The sequence below is a fragment of the Mobula hypostoma genome, chromosome 2 (genome assembly GCF_963921235.1).
Source record: "Mobula hypostoma chromosome 2, sMobHyp1.1, whole genome shotgun sequence".
In the NCBI taxonomy this organism is placed as follows: Eukaryota; Metazoa; Chordata; class Chondrichthyes; order Myliobatiformes; family Myliobatidae; genus Mobula; species Mobula hypostoma.
The window spans coordinates 122,426,249-122,449,075 of record NC_086098.1 but is presented as its reverse complement, the minus strand read 5'-3'; the positions used below and the strand labels follow the sequence as shown (position 1 = coordinate 122,449,075).

The window sequence follows — 22,827 nt, the reverse complement described above, 5'->3', positions numbered from 1 at the left end:
AAACACGGGTGTATTACTGATTGGGGCAGGTCTGTCACTGTATAACACGGGTGTATTACTGGGTGACAGGCCTGTCACTGTATAACACGGTGTATTACTGATTGGGGCAGGTCTGTCACTGTAAAACACGGGTGTATTACTGATTGGGGCAGGTCTGTCACTGTATAACACGGGTGTATTACTGATTGGGACAGGTCTATCACTGTAGAACATGGTGTATAACTGATTGGAACAGGTCTGTCACTGTACAATACGGTGTATTACTGATTGGGACAGGTCTGTCACTGTGTAACACTGTGTATTACTGGTGGGACAGGTCTGTCACTGTATAACATGGTGTATTACTGATTGGGACAGGTCTCACTGTATAACACGGGTGTATTACTGGTGGGATAGGTCTGTCACTGTATAACACGGTGTATTAAGGATTGGGACAGGTCTGTCACTGTATAACAGGGGTGTATTACTAGTGGGATGGGTCTGTCACTGTATAACACGGGTGTATTACTCATTGGGACAGGTCTGTCACTGTATAACACGGGTGTATTACTCATTGGGACAGGTCTGTCACTGTATAACACGGGTGTATAACTGATTGGGACAGCTCTGTCACTGTGTAACATGGGTGTATTACTGGTGGGACAGTTCTGTCACTGTATAACATGGTGTATTACTGATTGGGACAGGTCTGTCACTGTATAACACGGTGTATTACTGATTGGGGCAGGTCTGTCACTGTAAAACACGGGTGTATTACTGATTGGGGCAGGTCTGTCACTGTATAACACGGGTGTATTACTGATTGGGACAGGTCTATCACTGTAGAACATGGTGTATAACTGATTGGAACAGGTCTGTCACTGTACAATACGGTGTATTACTGATTGGGACAGGTCTGTCACTGTGTAACACTGTGTATTACTGGTGGGACAGGTCTGTCACTGTATAACATGGTGTATTACTGATTGGGACAGGTCTCACTGTATAACACGGGTGTATTACTGGTGGGATAGGTCTGTCACTGTATAACACGGTGTATTAAGGATTGGGACAGGTCTGTCACTGTATAACAGGGGTGTATTACTAGTGGGATGGGTCTGTCACTGTATAACACGGGTGTATTACTCATTGGGACAGGTCTGTCACTGTATAACACGGGTGTATAACTGATTGGGACAGCTCTGTCACTGTGTAACATGGGTGTATTACTGGTGGGACAGTTCTGTCACTGTATAACATGGTGTATTACTGATTGGGACAGGTCTGTCACTGTATAACACGGTGTATTACTGATTGGGGCAGGTCTGTCACTGTATAACACGGGTGTATTACTGATTGGGACAGGTCTATCACTGTAGAACATGGTGTATAACTGATTGGAACAGGTCTGTCACTGTGTAACACTGTGTATTACTGGTGGGACAGGTCTGTTACTGTATAACACGGTGTGTTACTGATTGGGACAGGTCTGTCACTGTTTAACACGGGTGTATTACTGATTGGGACAGGTCTGTCACTGTATAACACGGGTGTATTACTCATTGGGATAGGTGTGTCACTGTATAACATGGGTGTATTACTGCTGGGAGAGGTCTGTCACTGTAGAAGACGGTGTATTACTGGGTGACAGGCCTGTCACTGTATAACACGGTGTATTACTGGTGGGACAGGTCTGTTACTGTATAACACGGTGTATTACTGATTCGGACGGGTCTGTCACTGTATAACACGAATGTATTACTAATTGGGACGGGTCTGTCACTGTGTAAAACGGTGTATTACTGATTGGGGCAGGTCTGTCACTGTACAACACGGGTGTATTAATGATTGGGACAGGTCTGTCACTGAATAACACGGTGTGTTACTGATTGGGACAGGTCTGTCACTGTACAACACGGGTGTATTAATGATTGGGACAGGTCTGTCACTGTATAACACGGAGTATTACTGATTGGGGCAGGTCTATCACTGTATAACACGCTGTATTACTGATTGGGACAGGTCTGTCACTGTATAACACACGTGTATTACTGGTGGGACGGGCTGTCACTGTATAACACGGGTGTATTACTGATTGGGACAGGTCTGTCACTGTAGAAGACGGTGTATTACTGGGTGACAGGCCTGTCACTGTATAACACGGTGTATTACTGATTGGGGCAGGTCTGTCACTGTATAACACGGGTGTATTACTGATTGGGACAGGTCTATCACTGTAGAACATGGTGTATAACTGATTGGAACAGGTCTGTCACTGTACAATACGGTGTATTACTGATTGGGACAGGTCTGTCACTGTGTAACACTGTGTATTACTGGTGGGACAGGTCTGTTACTGTATAAAACTGTGTGTTACTGATTGGGACAGGTCTGTCAATGTATAACACGGAGTATTACTGATTGGGACAGGACTGTCACTGTATAAAATGGGTGTATTACGCATTGGGACAGGTCTTTCAGTGCAGAACACGGTGTATAACTGATTGCAACAGGTCAGTCACTGTACAACACAGTGTGTTACTGATTGGGACAAGTCTGTTACCGTATAACAAGGGTGTATTACTGGTGGGACAGGTCTGTCACTGTAAAACACGTGTGTATTACTGATTGGGACGGGTCTATCACTGTATAAAACGGTGTATTTCTGATTCGGACAGGTCTGTTACTGTATAACACGGTGTGTTACTGATTGGGACAGGTCTGTCACTGTACAACACGGGTGTATTAATGATTGGGACAGGTCTGTCACTGTATAACGGTGTATTACTGATTGGAACAGGTCTGTCACTGTATAACACGGGTGTATTACTGATTGGGACAGGTCTGTCACTGTATAACACGGGTGTATTACTGATTGGGACAGGTCTGTCACTGTATAACACGCTGTATTACTGATTGGGACAGGTCTGTTACTGTATAACACGGGTGTATAACTGATTGGGACAGCTCTGTCACTGTATAACACGGGTGTATTACTCATTGGGACAGGTCTGTCACTGTATAACACGGGTGTATAACTGATTGGGACAGCTCTGTCACTGTATAACATGGGTGTATTACTGGTGAGACAGTTCTGTCACTGTATAACATGGTGTATTACTGATTGGGACAGGTCTCACTGTATAACACGGGTGTATTACTGGTGGGATAGGTCTGTCACTGTATAACACGGTGTATTAAGGATTGGGACAGGTCTGTCACTGTATAACAGGGGTGTATTACTAGTGGGATGGGTCTGTCACTGTATAACACGGGTGTATTACTCATTGGGACAGGTCTGTCACTGTATAACACGGGTGTATTACTCATTGGGACAGCTCTGTCACTGTGTAACATGGGTGTGTTACTGGTGGGACAGTTCTGTCACTGTATAACATGGTGTATTACTGATTGGGACAGGTCTGTCACTGTATAACACGGGTGTATAACTGATTGGGACAGCTCTGTCACTGTGTAACATGGGTGTATTACTGGTGGGACAGTTCTGTCACTGTATAACATGGTGTATTACTGATTGGGACAGGTCTGTCACTGTATAACACGGTGTATTACTGATTGGGGCAGGTCTGTCACTGTATAACACGGGTGTATTACTGATTGGGACAGGTCTATCACTGTAGAACATGGTGTATAACTGATTGGAACAGGTCTGTCACTGTGTAACACTGTGTATTACTGGTGGGACAGGTCTGTTACTGTATAACACGGTGTGTTACTGATTGGGACAGGTCTGTCACTGTTTAACACGGGTGTATTACTGATTGGGACAGGTCTGTCACTGTATAACACGGGTGTATTACTCATTGGGATAGGTGTGTCACTGTATAACATGGGTGTATTACTGCTGGGAGAGGTCTGTCACTGTAGAAGACGGTGTATTACTGGGTGACAGGCCTGTCACTGTATAACACGGTGTATTACTGGTGGGACAGGTCTGTTACTGTATAACACGGTGTATTACTGATTCGGACGGGTCTGTCACTGTATAACACGAATGTATTACTAATTGGGACGGGTCTGTCACTGTGTAAAACGGTGTATTACTGATTGGGGCAGGTCTGTCACTGTACAACACGGGTGTATTAATGATTGGGACAGGTCTGTCACTGAATAACACGGTGTGTTACTGATTGGGACAGGTCTGTCACTGTACAACACGGGTGTATTAATGATTGGGACAGGTCTGTCACTGTATAACACGGAGTATTACTGATTGGGGCAGGTCTATCACTGTATAACACGCTGTATTACTGATTGGGACAGGTCTGTCACTGTATAACACACGTGTATTACTGGTGGGACGGGCTGTCACTGTATAACACGGGTGTATTACTGATTGGGACAGGTCTGTCACTGTAGAAGACGGTGTATTACTGGGTGACAGGCCTGTCACTGTATAACACGGTGTATTACTGATTGGGGCAGGTCTGTCACTGTATAACACGGGTGTATTACTGATTGGGACAGGTCTATCACTGTAGAACATGGTGTATAACTGATTGGAACAGGTCTGTCACTGTACAATACGGTGTATTACTGATTGGGACAGGTCTGTCACTGTGTAACACTGTGTATTACTGGTGGGACAGGTCTGTTACTGTATAAAACTGTGTGTTACTGATTGGGACAGGTCTGTCAATGTATAACACGGAGTATTACTGATTGGGACAGGTCTGTCACTGTATAAAATGGGTGTATTACGCATTGGGACAGGTCTTTCAGTGCAGAACACGGTGTATAACTGATTGCAACAGGTCAGTCACTGTACAACACAGTGTGTTACTGATTGGGACAAGTCTGTTACCGTATAACAAGGGTGTATTACTGGTGGGACAGGTCTGTCACTGTAAAACACATGTGTATTACTGATTGGGACGGGTCTGTCACTGTATAACACGGTGTATTTCTGATTCGGACAGGTCTGTTACTGTATAACACGGTGTGTTACTGATTGGGACAGGTCTGTCAGTGTATAACACGGGTGTATAACTGATTGGGACAGCTCTGTCACTGTATAACACGGTGTATTAAGGATTGGGACAGGTCTGTCACTGTATAACAGGGGTGTATTACTGGTGGGATGGGTCTGTCACTGTATAACACGGGTGTATTACTCATTGGGACAGGTCTGTCACTGTATAACACGGGTGTATAACTGATTGGGACAGCTCTGTCACTGTGTAACATGGGTGTATTACTGGTGGGACAGTTCTGTCACTGTATAACATGGTGTATTACTGATTGGGACAGGTCTGTCACTGTATAACACGGGTGTATTACTGATTGGGACAGGTCTGTCACTGTATAACATTGGTATAACACGGGTGTATTACTGCTGGGAGAGGTCTGTCACTGTATAAGACAGTGTATTACTGGGTGACAGGCCTGTCACTGTATAACACGAATGTATTACTGATCGGGACAGGTCTGTCACTGTATAATACGGTGTATTACTGGTGGGACAGGTCTGTCGCTGTATAACACGGGTGTATTACTGATTGGGACAGGACAACACGGTGTATTACTGATTGGAACAGGTCTGTCACTGTACAATACGGTGTATTACTGGTGGGACAGGTCTGTCGCTGTATAATACGGGCATATTACTGATTGGGACAGGACAGTGACTTTATAACACGGTGTATTACTGATTGGGACAGGTCTGTCACTGTATAACACGCTGTATTACTGATTGGGACAGGTCTGTTACTGTATAACACGGGTGTATAACTGATTGGGACAGCTCTGTCACTGTATAACACGGGTGTATTACTCATTGGGACAGGTCTGTCACTGTATAACACGGGTGTATAACTGATTGGGACAGCTCTGTCACTGTATAACATGGGTGTATTACTGGTGAGACAGTTCTGTCACTGTATAACATGGTGTATTACTGATTGGGACAGGTCTCACTGTATAACACGGGTGTATTACTGGTGGGATAGGTCTGTCACTGTATAACACGGTGTATTAAGGATTGGGACAGGTCTGTCACTGTATAACAGGGGTGTATTACTAGTGGGATGGGTCTGTCACTGTATAACACGGGTGTATTACTCATTGGGACAGGTCTGTCACTGTATAACACGGGTGTATTACTCATTGGGACAGCTCTGTCACTGTGTAACATGGGTGTGTTACTGGTGGGACAGTTCTGTCACTGTATAACATGGTGTATTACTGATTGGGACAGGTCTGTCACTGTATAACACGGGTGTATTACTGATTGGGACAGGTCTGTCACTGTATAACATTGGTATAACACGGGTGTATTACTGCTGGGAGAGGTCTGTCACTGTATAAGACAGTGTATTACTGGGTGACAGGCCTGTCACTGTATACCACGGTGTATTACTGGTGGGACAGGTCTGTCACTGTAGAAGACGGTGTATTACTGGGTGACAGGCCTGTCACTGTATAACACGGTGTATTACTGATTGGGACAGGTCTGTCACTGTATAAAATGGGTGTATTACGCATTGGGACAGGTCTTTCAGTGCAGAACACGGTGTATAACTGATTGCAACAGGTCAGTCACTGTACAACACAGTGTGTTACTGATTGGGACAAGTCTGTTACCGTATAACAAGGGTGTAATACTGGTGGGACAGGTCTGTCACTGTAAAACACGTGTGTATTACTGATTGGGACGGGTCTGTCACTGTATAACACGGTGTATTTCTGATTCGGACAGGTCTGTTACTGTATAACACGGTGTGTTACTGATTGGGACAGGTCTGTCACTGTACAACACGGGTGTATTAATGATTGGGACAGGTCTGTCACTGTATAACACGCTGTATTACTGATTGGGACAGGTCTGTTACTGTATAACACGGTGTATTAAGGATTGGGACAGGTCTGTCAGTGTATAACACGGGTGTATTGCCGGTGGGATGGGTCTGTCACTGTATAACACGGGTGTATTACTCATTGGGACAGGTCTGTCACTGTATAACATGGGTGTATTACTGGTGGGACAGTTCTGTCACTGTATAACATGGTGTATTACTGATTGGGACAGGTCTGTCACTGTATAACACGGGTGTATTACTGATTGGGACAGGTCTGTCACTGTATAACATTGGTATAACACGGGTGTATTACTGCTGGGAGAGGTCTGTCACTGTATAAGACAGTGTATTACTGGGTGACAGGCCTGTCACTGTATAACACGGTGTATTACTGGTGGGACAGGTCTGTCACTGTATAACACTGTGTATTACTGATTCGGACGGGTCTGTCACTGTATAACACGAATGTATTACTGATTGGGACGGGTCTGTCACTGTATAACACGAATGTATTACTGATTGGGACGGGTCTGTCACTGTATAATACGGTGTATTACTGCTTGGGGCAGGTCTGTCGCTGTATAACACGGGTGTATTACTGATTGGGACAGGACAACACGGTGTATTACTGATTGGAACAGGTCTGTCACTGTATAACATGGTGTATTACTGGTGGGACAGGTCTGTCACTGTATAACATGGGTGTATAACTGATTGGGACACCTCTGTCACTGTATAACACGGGTGTATTACTGGTGGGATAGGTCTGTCACTGTATAACACGGTGTATTGTTGATTGGGACAGGTCTGTCACTGTATAACATGGGTGTATAACTGATTGGGACACCTCTGTCACTGTATAACACGGGTGTATTACTGGTGGGACAGTTCTGTCACTGTATAACATGGTGTATTACTATTGGGACAGGTCTGTCACTGTATAACACGGGTGTATTACTGTGGGAGAGGTCTGTCACTGTATAACACGGTGTATTACTGGGGACAGGCTGTCACTGTATAACACGGTGTATTACTGTGGGACAGGTCTGTCACTGTATAAACGGTGTATTACTGGGGGACAGGTCTGTCACTGTGTAACACTGGTGTATTACTGGTGGGACAGGTCTGTCACTGTATAACACGGTGTATTACTGATTGGGACAGGTCTGTCACTGTATAACACGGAGTATTACTGATTGGGACAGGTCTGTCACTGTATAAAATGGGTGTATTACGCATTGGGACAGGTCTTTCAGTGCAGAACACGGTGTATAACTGATTGCAACAGGTCAGTCACTGTACAACACAGTGTGTTACTGATTGGGACAAGTCTGTTACCGTATAACAAGGGTGTATTACTGGTGGGACAGGTCTGTCACTGTAAAACACGTGTGTATTACTGATTGGGACGGGTCTGTCACTGTATAACACGGTGTATTTCTGATTCGGACAGGTCTGTTACTGTATAACACGGTGTGTTACTGATTGGGACAGGTCTGTCACTGTATAACACGGGTGTATTACTGATTGGGACAGGTCTGTCACTGTATAACACGGTGTATTAAGGATTGGGACAGGTCTGTCACTGTATAACAGGGGTGTATTACTGGTGGGATGGGTCTGTCACTGTATAACACGGGTGTATTACTCATTGGGACAGGTCTGTCACTGTATAACACGGGTGTATTACTGATTGGGACAGGTCTGTCACTGTATAACACGCTGTATTACTGATTGGGACAGGTCTGTTACTGTATAACACGGGTGTATTACTGATTGGGACAGGTCTGTCACTGTATAACACGGGTGTATTACTGATTGGGACAGGTCTGTCACTGTATAACATTGGTATAACACGGGTGTATTACTGGAGGGAGAGGTCTGTCACTGTATAAGACAGTGTATTACTGGGTGACAGGCCTGTCACTGTATAACACGAATGTATTACTGATCGGGACAGGTCTGTCACTGTATAATACGGTGTATTACTGGTGGGACAGGTCTGTCGCTGTATAACACGGGTGTATTACTGATTGGGACAGGACAACACGGTGTATTACTGATTGGAACAGGTCTGTCACTGTACAATACGGTGTATTACTGGTGGGACAGGTCTGTCGCTGTATAATACGGGCATATTACTGATTGGGACAGGACAGTGACTTTATAACACGGTGTATTACTGATTGGGAGAGGTTTGTCACTGTATAACACGGTGTATTGTTGATTGGGACAGGTCTGTCACTGTATAACATGGGTGTATAACTGATTGGGACACCTCTGTCACTGTATAACACGGTGTATTACTCATTGGGACAGGTCTGTCACTGTATAACACGGGTGTATAACTGATTGGGACAGCTCTGTCACTGTATAACATGGGTGTATTACTGGTGGGACAGTTCTGTCACTGTATAACATGGTGTATTACTGATTGGGACAGGTCTCACTGTATAACACGGGTGTATTACTGGTGGGATAGATCTGTCACTGTATAACACGGTGTATTAAGGATTGGGACAGGTCTGTCACTGTATAACAGGGGTGTATTACTAGTGGGATGGGTCTGTCACTGTATAACACGGGTGTATTACTCATTGGGACAGGTCTGTCACTGTATAACACGGGTGTATAACTGATTGGGACAGCTCTGTCACTGTGTAACATGGGTGTATTACTGGTGGGACAGTTCTGTCACTGTATAACATGGTGTATTACTGATTGGGACAGGTCTGTCACTGTATAACATGGGTGTATTACTCATTGGGACAGGTCTGTCACTGTATAACATTGGTATAACACGGGTGTATTACTGCTGGGAGAGGTCTGTCACTGTATAAGACAGTGTATTACTGGGTGACAGGCCTGTCACTGTATACCACGGTGTATTACTGATTGGGACAGGTCTGTCACTGTATAAAATGGGTGTATTACGCATTGGGACAGGTCTTTCAGTGCAGAACACGGTGTATAACTGATTGCAACAGGTCAGTCACTGTACAACACAGTGTGTTACTGATTGGGACAAGTCTGTTACCGTATAACAAGGGTGTAATACTGGTGGGACAGGTCTGTCACTGTAAAACACGTGTGTATTACTGATTGGGACGGGTCTGTCACTGTATAACACGGTGTATTTCTGATTCGGACAGGTCTGTTACTGTATAACACGGTGTGTTACTGATTGGGACAGGTCTGTCACTGTACAACACGGGTGTATTAATGATTGGGACAGGTCTGTCACTGTATAACACGCTGTATTACTGATTGGGACAGGTCTGTTACTGTATAACTCGGTGTATTAAGGATTGGGACAGGTCTGTCAGTGTATAACACGGGTGTATTGCCGGTGGGATGGGTCTGTCACTGTATAACACGGGTGTATTACTCATTGGGACAGGTCTGTCACTGTATAACATGGGTGTATTACTGGTGGGACAGTTCTGTCACTGTATAACATGGTGTATTACTGATTGGGACAGGTCTGTCACTGTATAACATGGGTGTATTACTGATTGGGACAGGTCTGTCACTGTATAACATGGGTGTATTACTCATTGGGACAGGTCTGTCACTGTATAACACGGGTGTATTACTGCTGGGAGAGGTCTGTCACTGTATAAGACAGTGTATTACTGGGTGACAGGCCTGTCACTGTATAACACGGTGTATTACTGGTGGGACAGGTCTGTCACTGTATAACACTGTGTATTACTGATTCGGACGGGTCTGTCACTGTATAACACGAATGTATTACTGATTGGGACGGGTCTGTCACTGTATAATACGGTGTATTACTGCTTGGGGCAGGTCTGTCGCTGTATAACACGGGTGTATTACTGATTGGGGCAGGTCTGTCGCTGTATAACACGGGTGTATTACTGATTGGGACAGGACAACACGGTGTATTACTGATTGGAACAGGTCTGTCACTGTACAATACGGTGTATTACTGGTGGGACAGGTCTGTCGCTGTATAATACGGGCATATTACTGATTGGGACAGGACTGTGACTTTATAACACGGTGTATTACTGATTGGGAGAGGTCTGTCACTGTATAACACGGTGTATTATTGATTGGGACAGGTCTGTCACTGTATAACATGGGTGTATAACTGATTGGGACACCTCTGTCACTGTATAACACGGGAGTATTACTGGTGGGATAGGTCAGTCACTGTATAACACGGTGTATTAAGGATTGGGACAGGTCTGTCACTGTATAACAGGGGTGTATTACTGATTGGGACACCTCTGTCACTGTATAACACGGGTGTATTACTGGTGGGACAGGTCTGTCACTGTATAACATGGGTGTATTACTCATTGGGACAGGTCTGTCACTGTATAACACGGGTGTATTACTGCTGGGAGAGGTCTGTCACTGTATAAGACGGTGTATTACTGGGTGACAGGCCTGTCACTGTATAACACGGTGTATTACTGGTGGGACAGCTCTGTTACTGTACAATACGGTGTATTACTGATTGGGACAGGTCTGTCACTGTGTAACACTGTGTATTACTGGTGGGACAGGTCTGTTACTGTATAACACGGTGTGTTACTGATTGGGACAGGTCTGTCACTGTATAACACGGAGTATTACTGATTGGGACAGGTCTGTCACTGTATAAAATGGGTGTATTACGCATTGGGACAGGTCTTTCAGTGCAGAACACGGTGTATAACTGATTGCAACAGGTCAGTCACTGTACAACACAGTGTGTTACTGATTGGGACAAGTCTGTTACCGTATAACAAGGGTGTATTACTGGTAGGACAGGTCTGTCACTGTAAAACACGTGTGTATTACTGATTGGGACGGGTCTGTCACTGTATAACACTGTGTATTTCTGATTCGGACAGGTCTGTTACTGTATAACACGGTGTGTTACTGATTGGGACAGGTCTGTCACTGTACAACACGGGTGTATTAATGATTGGGACAGGTCTGTCACTGTATAACGGTGTATTACTGATTGGGGCAGGTCTGTCACTGTATAACACGCTGTATTACTGATTGGGACAGGTCTGTCAGTGTATAACACGGGTGTATTGCCGGTGGGATGGGTCTGTCACTGTATAACACGGATGTATTACTCATTGGGACAGGTCTGTCACTGTATAACACGGTGTATTAAGGATTGGGACAGGTCTGTTACTGTATAACAGGGGTGTATTACTGATTGGGACAGGTCTGTCACTGTATAACACGGGTGTATTACTCATTGGGACAGGTCTGTCACTGTATAACACAGGTGTATAACTGATTGGGACAGCTCTGTCACTGTGTAACATGGTGTATTACTGGTGGGACAGGTCTGTCACTGTATAACATGGTGTATTACTGATTGGGACAGGTCTGTTACTGTATAACACGGGTGTATTACTGATTGGGACAGGTCTGTCACTGTATAACATTGGTATAACACGGGTGTATTACTGCTGGGAGAGGTCTGTCACTCTATAAGACAGTGTATTACTGGGTGACAGGCCTGTCACTGTATAACACGGTGTATTACTGGTGGGACAGGTCTGTTACTGTATAACACTGTGTATTACTGATTCGGACGGGTCTGTCACTGTATAACACGAATGTATTACTGATTGAGACGGGTCTGTCACTGTATAATACGGTGTATTACTGCTTGGGGCAGGTCTATCACTGTACAACACGGGTGTATTACTGATCGGGACAGGTCTGTCACTGTATAATACGGTGTATTACTGGTGGGACAGGTCTGTCGCTGTATAACACGGGTGTATTACTGATTGGGACAGGACAACACGGTGTATTACTGATTGGAACAGGTCTGTCACTGTATAACATGGTGTATTACTGATTGGGACAGGTCTGTCACTGTATAACATGGGTGTATTACTGATTGGGACACCTCTGTCACTGTATAACACGGGTGTATTACTGGTGGGACAGTTCTGTCACTGTATAACATGGTGTATTACTGATTGGGACAGGTCTGTCACTGTATAACATGGGTGTATTACTGATTGGGACAGGTCTGTCACTGTATAACACGGGTGTATTACTGGTGGGACAGTTCTGTCACTGTATAACATGGTGTATTACTGATTGGGACAGGTCTGTCACTGTATAACATGGGTGTATTACTCATTGGGACAGGTCTGTCACTGTATAACACGGGTGTATTACTGCTGGGACAGGTCTGTCACTGTATAAGACAGTGTATTACTGGGTGACAGGCCTGTCACTGTATAACACGGTGTATTACTGGTGGGACAGGTCTGTCACTGTATAACACTGTGTATTACTGCATTGGGACAGGTCTGTCACTGTATAACACGGTGTATTACTGATTGGGAACAGGTCAGTCACTGTATAACACAGTGTATTACTGATTGGGACAAGTCTGTTACGCTGTATAACACGGGTGTATTACTGGTTGGGACAGGTCTGTCACTGTAAAACACGTGTGTATTACTGATTGGGACGGGTCTGTCACTGTATAACACGGTGTATTTCTGATGGGACAGGTCTGTTACTGTATAACACGGTGTGTTACTGATTGGGACAGGTCTATCACTGTACAACACGGGTGTATTAATGATTGGGACAGGTCTGTCACTGTATAACACGGTGTATTACTGATTGGGACAGGTCTGTCCTGTATAACACGGTGTATTACTGATTGGGACAGGTCTGTCACTGTATAACACGGGTGTATTACTGATTGGGATGGGTCTGTCACTGTATAACACGGGTGTATTACTCATTGGGACAGGTCTGTCACTGTATAACATGGGTGTATAACTGATTGGGACAGTCTGTCACTGTATAACACGGGTGTATTACTGATTGGGACAGGTCTGTCACTGTATAACACGGGTGTATTACTGATTGGGACAGGTCTGTCACTGTATAACATGGGTGTATTACTCATTGGGACAGGTCTGTCACTGTATAACACGGGTGTATTACTGCTGGGAGAGGTCTGTCACTGTATAAGACAGTGTATTACTGGGTGACAGGCCTGTCACTGTATAACACGGTGTATTACTGGTGGGACAGGTCTGTCACTGTATAACACTGTGTATTACTGATTCGGACGGGTCTGTCACTGTATAACACGAATGTATTACTGATTGGGACGGGTCTGTCACTGTATAATACGGTGTATTACTGCTTGGGGCAGGTCTGTCGCTGTATAACACGGGTGTATTACTGATTGGGACAGGACAACACGGTGTATTACTGATTGGAACAGGTCTGTCACTGTATAACATGGGTGTATAACTGATTGGGACACCTCTGTCACTGTATAACACGGGTGTATTACTGGTGGGATAGGTCAGTCACTGTATAACACGGTGTATTAAGGATTGGGACAGGTCTGTCACTGTATAACAGGGGTGTATTACTGATTGGGACACCTCTGTCACTGTATAACACGGGTGTATTACTGGTGGGACAGGTCTGTCACTGTATAACATGGGTGTATTACTCATTGGGACAGGTCTGTCACTGTATAACACGGGTGTATTACTGCTGGGAGAGGTCTGTCACTGTATAAGACGGTGTATTACTGGGTGACAGGCCTGTCACTGTATAACACGGTGTATTACTGGTGGGACAGCTCTGTTACTGTACAATACGGTGTATTACTGATTGGGACAGGTCTGTCACTGTGTAACACTGTGTATTACTGGTGGGACAGGTCTGTTACTGTATAACACGGTGTGTTACTGATTGGGACAGGTCTGTCACTGTATAACACGGAGTATTACTGATTGGGACAGGTCTGTCACTGTATAAAATGGGTGTATTACGCATTGGGACAGGTCTTTCAGTGCAGAACACGGTGTATAACTGATTGTAACAGGTCAGTCACTGTACAACACAGTGTGTTACTGATTGGGACAAGTCTGTTACCGTATAACAAGGGTGTATTACTGGTGGGACAGGTCTGTCACTGTAAAACACGTGTGTATTACTGATTGGGACGGGTCTGTCACTGTATAACACGGTGTATTTCTGATTCGGACAGGTCTGTTACTGTATAACACGGTGTGTTACTGATTGGGACAGGTCTGTCAGTGTATAACACGGGTGTATAACTGATTGGGACAGCTCTGTCACTGTGTAACATGGGTGTATTACTGGTGGGACAGTTCTGTCACTGTATAACATGGTGTATTACTGATTGGGACAGGTCTGTCACTGTATAACACGGGTGTATTACTGGTGGGATGGGTCTGTCACTGTATAACACGGGTGTATTACTCATTGGAACAGGTCTGTCACTGTATAACATGGTGTATTACTGATTGGGACAGGTCTGTCACTGTATAACATGGGTATAACATGGGTGTATTACTGCTGGGAGAGGTCTGTCACTGTATAAGACGGTGTATTACTGGGTGACAGGCCTTTCAGTGTATAACACGGTGTATTACTGGTGGGACAGGTCTGTCACTGTAAAACACGTGTGTATTACTGATTGGGACGGGTCTGTCACTGTATAACACTGTGTATTACTGATTCGGACGGGTCTGTCACTGTATAACACGAACGTATTACTGATTGGGACCCGTCTGTCACTGTATAATACGGTGTATTACTGCTTGGGGCAGGTCTGTCACTGTACAACACGGGTGTATTACTGATCGGGACAGGTCTGTCACTGTATAATACGGTGTATTACTGGTGGGACAGGTCTGTCGCTGTATAACACGGGTGTATTCCTGATTAGGACAGGACAACACGGTGTATTACTGATTGGGATGGGTCTGTCACTGTATAACACGGGTGTATTACTGATTGGGACAGGTCTGTCACTGTATAACACCGGTGTATTACTGATTGGGACAGGTCTGTCACTATATAACACGGGTGTATTACTGATTGGGACAGGTCTGTCACTGTATAACATGGGTGTATTACTGGTGGGCCAGGTCTGTCACTGTATAACACGGTGTATTACTGATTGGTACAGGTCTGTCACTGTATAACACGGTGTATTACTGATTGGGACGGGTATGTCACTGTATAACACGGTGTATTACAGGTGGGACGGGTCTGTCACTGTATAACACGGTGTATTACTGATTGGGACAGGTCTGTCACTATATAACACGGGTGTATTACTGATTGGGACAGGTCTGTCACTGTATAACACGGGTGTATTACTGATTGGGACAGGTCTGTCACTGTATAACATGGGTGTATTACTGGTGGGACAGGTCTGTCACTGTATAACACGGTGTATTACTGATTGGTACAGGTCTGTCACTGTATAACACGGTGTATTACTGATTGGGACGGGTATGTCACTGTATAACACGGTGTATTACAGGTGGGACGGGTCTGTCACTGTATAACACGGTGTATTACTGATTGGGACAGGTCTGTCACTATATAACACGGTGTATTACTGATTGGGACAGGTCTGTCGCTGTATAACACGGGTGTATTACTGGTGGGACAGGTCTGTCACTGTATAACACGGTGTATTACTGATTGGGACAGGTCTGTCACTGTATAACACGGTGTATTACTGATTGGGACAGGTATGTCACTGTATAACACGGTTCATTACTGATTGGGACAGGTATGTCACTGTATAACACAGTGTATTACTGATTGGGACAGGTCTGTCACTGTATAACACGGTGTACTACGTAATCAACTGTGACAGGACTCAGAGCTGGCTTGCCCAGAGAAGACAGGAGAGTGGTGGTATGGTGCTATTCAGGCTGGAGGTCTGTGACTGGTCATGTTTTCAGAATCTGAACCAGGATTCATTTCACTGGCAGATGTCATGAAATGTGTTGCTTTAGGGCAGCAGTACCGTGCAATGCAAAGTAAAAACTAAGTATAAATTTCCAGAAGAATTACATTGCAATTGAGGGGACATAATGGAGGGCTCGTCCACTGAGTCCGTCTGAGTAGAATTAAAAAATTGTGGTGGCCATTAGTCTGGGATTATACTACAGACCACCACCCCCGACACCCAATGGGCCATTGAGGAACACATATGCAAGCAGAGTAAGGTAAGGTGGATAAACAACAGGGTTGTTGTCATGGGGGACTTCAACTTCTCTGATAGAAACTGGGCCCTTCTTAGTGCAAGTGGATTAGATGGGGCAGAGTCTGTTAGGTGCATCTTCGAGGGTTTCTTAATATGTCGATAGTCCAACAAGAGGAAGGGCTGTACTGGTCCTGATGTTGTGTAATGAGCCTGGCCATGGGACTGACCTTTCAGTGGGTGAAGATAGTTTTAGCTAAGGATAAGTATGGGTCTTGTGGGAGAGTATTAAACTGGAGCAGGGCAAATTATAAGAGGATTAGGCAGGAGCTAGTGAGAGTGAATTGAGAACAGCTACTTTTTGGCATCGGACATGTAGAGGGTGTTTAAAGACCAACTGGATAGAGTACAGGGCAGGTATGTTCCAGTCAGAAGGAAGGACAAGGATGGCAGGGTAAGAGACACATCGATGTCAAGGGACATGATGAATTCAGTGAAGAAGATTTTTTAAAAAGTAGGTGAAGCTTAAGAAGCTAAAATCAAACAGGGCCCTTGAGGATTACAAAGAAGCCAGAAAAGAGCTCAAGAAAGGAATTAGGAAGTCTCAGAGGGGCCAAGGAAACCAGAATTAAAGAGAATCCCAAGGTATTTTATAAACACATGAAGAGCAAGAGAATAACTAGGGAGAGAATGGGACCACTGAAGGACAAGGGGGGGTGGACATTTTCTTGGATGTGAGGATGTGGGTGAGGTCCCTTAATGAGTACCTTACATCAGTATTTGCTAACATGTTGGGCACGTGGCCAAGTGGTTAAGGCGTTTGTCTAGTGATCTGAAGGTCGCTAGTTCAAGCCTCAGCTGTGGCAGCGTGTTTGTGTCCTTGAGCAAGGCACTTAACCATACATTGCTCTAGTGTCTGTGCGAGGAATGACGCCCCACACAGACTTCCAATCTGCGCCTTGTAAGGCATGAAAATGCCCGACGCAGGCTTCTCTGAGTCGACGTTCCCTCCCTCCTTTGCTAAGGAGGAGGATGTTGAAGATAGGGAGATCAGTGCTACGAATGCTGGGGAATTACCAAGTAAAGGAGGAGATAGTGTTAGAGTCTGTTGAAGTTCATTAAGGTAGATAAGTGCTCAGGGCCTGATAGGATATACCCCAGGTTATTGAGAGAGGGTAGTGAAGAGATTGCTGGGGCTTGACCAATCTTTTTGTCCTCTCTCGCCACAGCTGAGGTCCCAAAGGACTAGCGAGTAGCTAATGTTGTTCCATTGTTCAAGAAGGGAACCAGGAATAATCCTGGAAACTATAGACGGGTGAGTCTCACGTCAGTGGTAGGGAAGTTACGGGAGAGAATTCTTAGGAATAGGATATATGAGCACTTGGAAAACCATGGCCTAATTTGGGAGAGCCAGCAGGGCTTTGTGTGGGACAAGTCATGCCTTTCTAATGTAATTGAGTATTTTGATGGGGTGATGAGGGTGATTGCTGAAGGTAGAGCTGTAGATCTTACCTACATAGATTTTAGTAAAGTGTTTGATGATGTCTCTTATGGGAGGCTCATCCAGAAGATGAAGATGCACAGGATCGATGGTGAATGAACCGTTTGGATTCAGAACTGGCTTGCCCATGGAAGACAGCGGGTGGAGGTTGAAGGTCCTTATTCTAGCTGGAGGTCTGTGATTAGTGGTGTTCTACAGTGATCTATGCTGGGACATCTGCTGTTTGACATATTCAGCGCATAAATGACCTGGATGAAAATGTAGATGTACTTAGTTTGCAGATGATATAGAGGTTGGTGGTGTTGTGGATAGCGTAGAAGACTGGCGAAGAATACTGTGGGATATAGATCAATTGCAGATATGGGCAAAGATTGGCAGATGGAGTTAAACCCATTTGCTAATGTTTAGTATGGTACCTTGGTAGGTTTAATGTAAAGAGACAAGAAACTGTTAAGAACAAGACCTTTAACAGTGTTGATGAGCAGAGGGATCTTGGAGTTCAAGTTCATAGCTCTCTGAAAGTGGCTACACCGATTGGGTGGTTAAGAAGGCATACGGCATGCTTGCCTTTATTAGTTGAGGCATTCAGTTCGGAAGTCAGGAAGTTGTGTGGCAGCTTTATAAAATTCTAGCTGGACCGTATCTGGAGCGTACAGTTTCAGCTGGCTCACTATAGGAAGGATGTCAAGGCTTTGGAATGGGTGCAGAAGGGGTTTACCAGGATTTTTGCCTGGATTAGAGGCAGCATGCTTTCTGCATTTGCATTTTCTTAAAGGGAGACTGCACTTGACACCTGAGTGTGTTGATTTTTGAGATAGATTCTTTAAAAATCTTAAAATAATGTTGCTCACTGGACTACTCTTGTGGATTTCAGCTGTAGTTGTCCTAAATGGGAATATTTGATGATTCCTTTTAAGCTGCACACAAACAATTGCCACTTTCTTGAGCCTTCTTAACTAAACTGTAAGCATTCTGCAAAGATCAGTGCTGGTACTTCTGATATAATGACTTGGGCAAAAATATGTAGCGTGAGCTCTCAGGTGAAGTAATGGTTGTTAGTGTTGTGGACAGTGAAGGAGGATGTCGAAGAATGCAGTACAATATAGACGTGTGCAGAGAAATGGCAGATAGAGTTTAATCCAAGCAAGTGTGAGGTGTTGCACTTTGGAAGATCAGATGTAAAGAGACAGTGCACAGTTAATGGCAACATAGCTGTTCAGAAGGATCTTGGGGTCCAAATCTATAGCTTCCTGAAAGTGGTTGTGCAAGCAGATTGGGTGGTGAAGAAATTGTATGGCGTATTTGTCTTTATCGGTCAGGGCCTCGACTATGAAAATCAGAACATCATGTTTCTCACTTGAACTCTGTCTTTGTGGCTCTGAAGGATATAGGTCAAATGCACGCGGGAGGTTGGGTGGGAACTATGGTCAGCATGGAGTGATTGGGCTGAAGGGCCTGTATCCACGTTGTATTGCTCGATGACACTAAGTTTTAGATGAATGGAAAACTACAAATGTATTGTCACTGATGGAGAAAGGGAAAGAAACAAAAAAACAGGGAACTGTTGGCTCCTGTCACTTGGGAATTGCCAGGAACGATCAAAAATCAGCCATTGAAAGCCAGCTTGTTATGGAAGGGCTTTGTGGAATTGTTTAACGATGTAATAGACAGGATGGATGCAGGGACCAATGGATGGAGATGGATTTCCAGAAGGCATTTGGTAAGATGTAACATGGAGGTGTTACTTGATGATTCCCAGTGTGATACAGTGACAGACCCGTTACCACAGAACACTATAATCCATAGAACAGTACATGAAGTTGAAGAATTATGTGGAAAAGCGGGTGGCTAACAAGCAGAAATCAGAGAGTTAGGATAACTGGACTGCCGACTGGCAGTCAGTGATTTGTGGATCAGGGTTGGGGCTCAGTGATTTTCAATCAGCTTCAACAAGGCTTGGATGAGGAGATTGAGAGCCCTGCAGCAGGATCTGCTAGCAGCATTGAGGTGAACAAGTGGTGAGAAAGCCACAAGAATCACAGAAGGTGGGGGAACAGTGATGGAAAGTCAACGGATGAAGTATAATGTGAGAAGTTGTGAAGTGATCCACTCTGAAGAAGTCTGAAGGAGCAAGTTATGATTTTCAATGGAGGGAGATTCTAAGATGCTGCAGTACAATGAGGTTACTCACTTGCAGACAAACCTGGAGTGCTATGGGACAGCTTTGGTCTCTGTGTTTAAAGGGGGAAATCCTCCCAATGGAGGTTCACTGGGATGATTTCTGGGCTTTAGGAGTTGAAGTGTGAAAAAAGGTTGAACAGGTGAGGTCTGTACTTATCTGACTATGGAAGGGTGACAGGTGAATTTACTAAAATGTAATGGTTCTGGGGGGGGGGGTTCATGCGGAGGTTGAACCATGTACCTGCCTCTGTCGCTTCCTCTGGCATCTTGTTCCATATGCATGCCACCTTCTGCATGAAGAACCTACCCCTTGGGTCCCTTAAATTTTTTCCCTCTCGCCTTAGACCAATGGCCTCAAAGTTTTGGCTCTCCTTTCCTGGGAAAAGACTGTGTGTTCACCCTATCTATGCTTCTCATGATTTTATAGACCTCTATAAGGTTATCATCTGTTTCCTAGCCTACCCAACTTTTCCCTATAACTCAGATCCTCAAGTCCTGGCAACAATCTTGTAAATCTTCTCTGTACACTTTCTGGTTTAATGATCACTTTCCTATAACAGGATGACCAAAACTGTACACAATATTACATGTGTGGTCTCACTAATATTTTGTAGAACCACAACAGAATATTCCAGTGCCTGACAAATGAAGGCCAACATGTCAAAAACCTTCACCACCAGCCTTCCATGCCTCTGATACAACCTGGTGATAGCTGAAGCTGTGTTCTGGTGAACTGTTCTGATACAACTCACCTAGTCTCTGTGATATAACTCACTCTGTCTGACACAACTCAGCTTGTCTCTGTGATATAACTCACCCTCTCGGATACAACTCACCTAGTCTCTGTGATATAACTCACTCTGTCTGACACAACTCAGCTTGTCTCTGTGATATAACTCACCCTCTCGGATACAACTCACCTAGTCTCTGTGCTGGAGGGGAGGTGGAGGTCAGAGCTGAGGGCTTGAGCGTGTGGCTAGCCCTGTTGCTCACAGTTCCAGTCTCTATCTATAATCTCATGGGTTTTCCAGTTTCCTCCCACATGACCATAAGATTTAGGAGCAGATTTAAGCCATTTGGTGCATCAAGTCTGCTCTGACATTTCACCTTGGCTGATCAATTTCCCGGACAGCCCCGGTCTCCTGCCTTCTCTCCGTATCCCTTCATGCCCTGACCAATCAAAAGCCTATCAACCTCTGCCTTAAATATACATAAAGACTTGGCCTCCACAGCCTTCTGTGCCAAAGAATTCCACAGATTCACCGCTCGCTGGCTAAAGAAATTCCTCCTCACCTCGTTTCTAAAAGGATGCCTCTCTGTTCTGAGATTGTGCCCTTTAATCTTAGACTCTCCCACCATGGGAAACGTCCTCTCCACATCCATTCTATCAAGGCCTTTCAACATTCGATAGGTTTCAGTGAGATCCCCCTCATTCTTCCGAAATAAAGTGAAACAGGTCCAGAGTCATCAAACGCTCCTCATATGATAACTCTTTCAATCCTGGAATCATTTTTGTGAACCTCCTTTGGACCCTGTCCAATGTCAACACACCTTTTCTTAGATAATGGGCCCAAATCTGTATGTGTGTTTCTTCAGTGTGAGTGAGTATGTGTGATCTGATGCTACTTAGTCCAACAAGTCTGCTTGCCTGGTTTAAGTCCCACCAGTACTACACGTACCAGTACTTTGGCGCAGGCTGTGAGAAGCTGTATGTTTGACCTCTGTGGTAACACAAAAGGTTGCTTTGTGCCTGGTGTGTAGATGAGGCCCAACTTCTGAGCTATAAAGGGAGTTAATGGTGCAGTTCTGTTTATTAATTAACTGAGTTCCTGGCAAGGGCATACACAGAGCGAATGTGCTCTGTGAAGGGTTTCTCTCTGTTGTTAACCACTGAGACAGCTGTGCACTAGCCTTCTGCCACAAACAGCACATTCCAGACTGATACCCACCTTCCTGATACACAGACAGATATATCTCAATTAATCACTCCTCGCTGTTTCTTGGCTGATTGTGAGGAGAGAGAGAGAGAGAGAGAGACTCCTCACACAGCCAAAGAGAAGACATGCCTTCCATTTCACAACCTGAGCAGGGAAGGGGTTCACACTGTTAATCCAGGGAATACCAGTTCTACCGAGAGTCCAGTTAATCAGAAGTTTTCCTCTCTCCTGCCCATGTACTCAACCTTCATAAAGCATCCCTCCCCTCCCTGTCTGTCCACTCTCTTATTTCCTCCCTCTCCACAATCTCTTTCCAACCATGCACTTTCTTCTATCCTTTTCCCTCTGTCCACATACTTCCCTCCATCTGTCCACACTCCCCCTTAGTCCACACACTTCCCTCCA

General features: G+C 44.8%; 1 protein-coding gene across 1 annotated transcript in view; it reads left to right on the top strand.

Annotated features, from left to right (window-relative positions):
* Nucleotides 1–22,827, top strand: part of LOC134342446 (zinc transporter ZIP9-B-like) — a 57,426-nt gene that overhangs the window by 7,914 nt on the left and 26,685 nt on the right. The gene's annotated exons all lie outside the window — the stretch shown is intronic.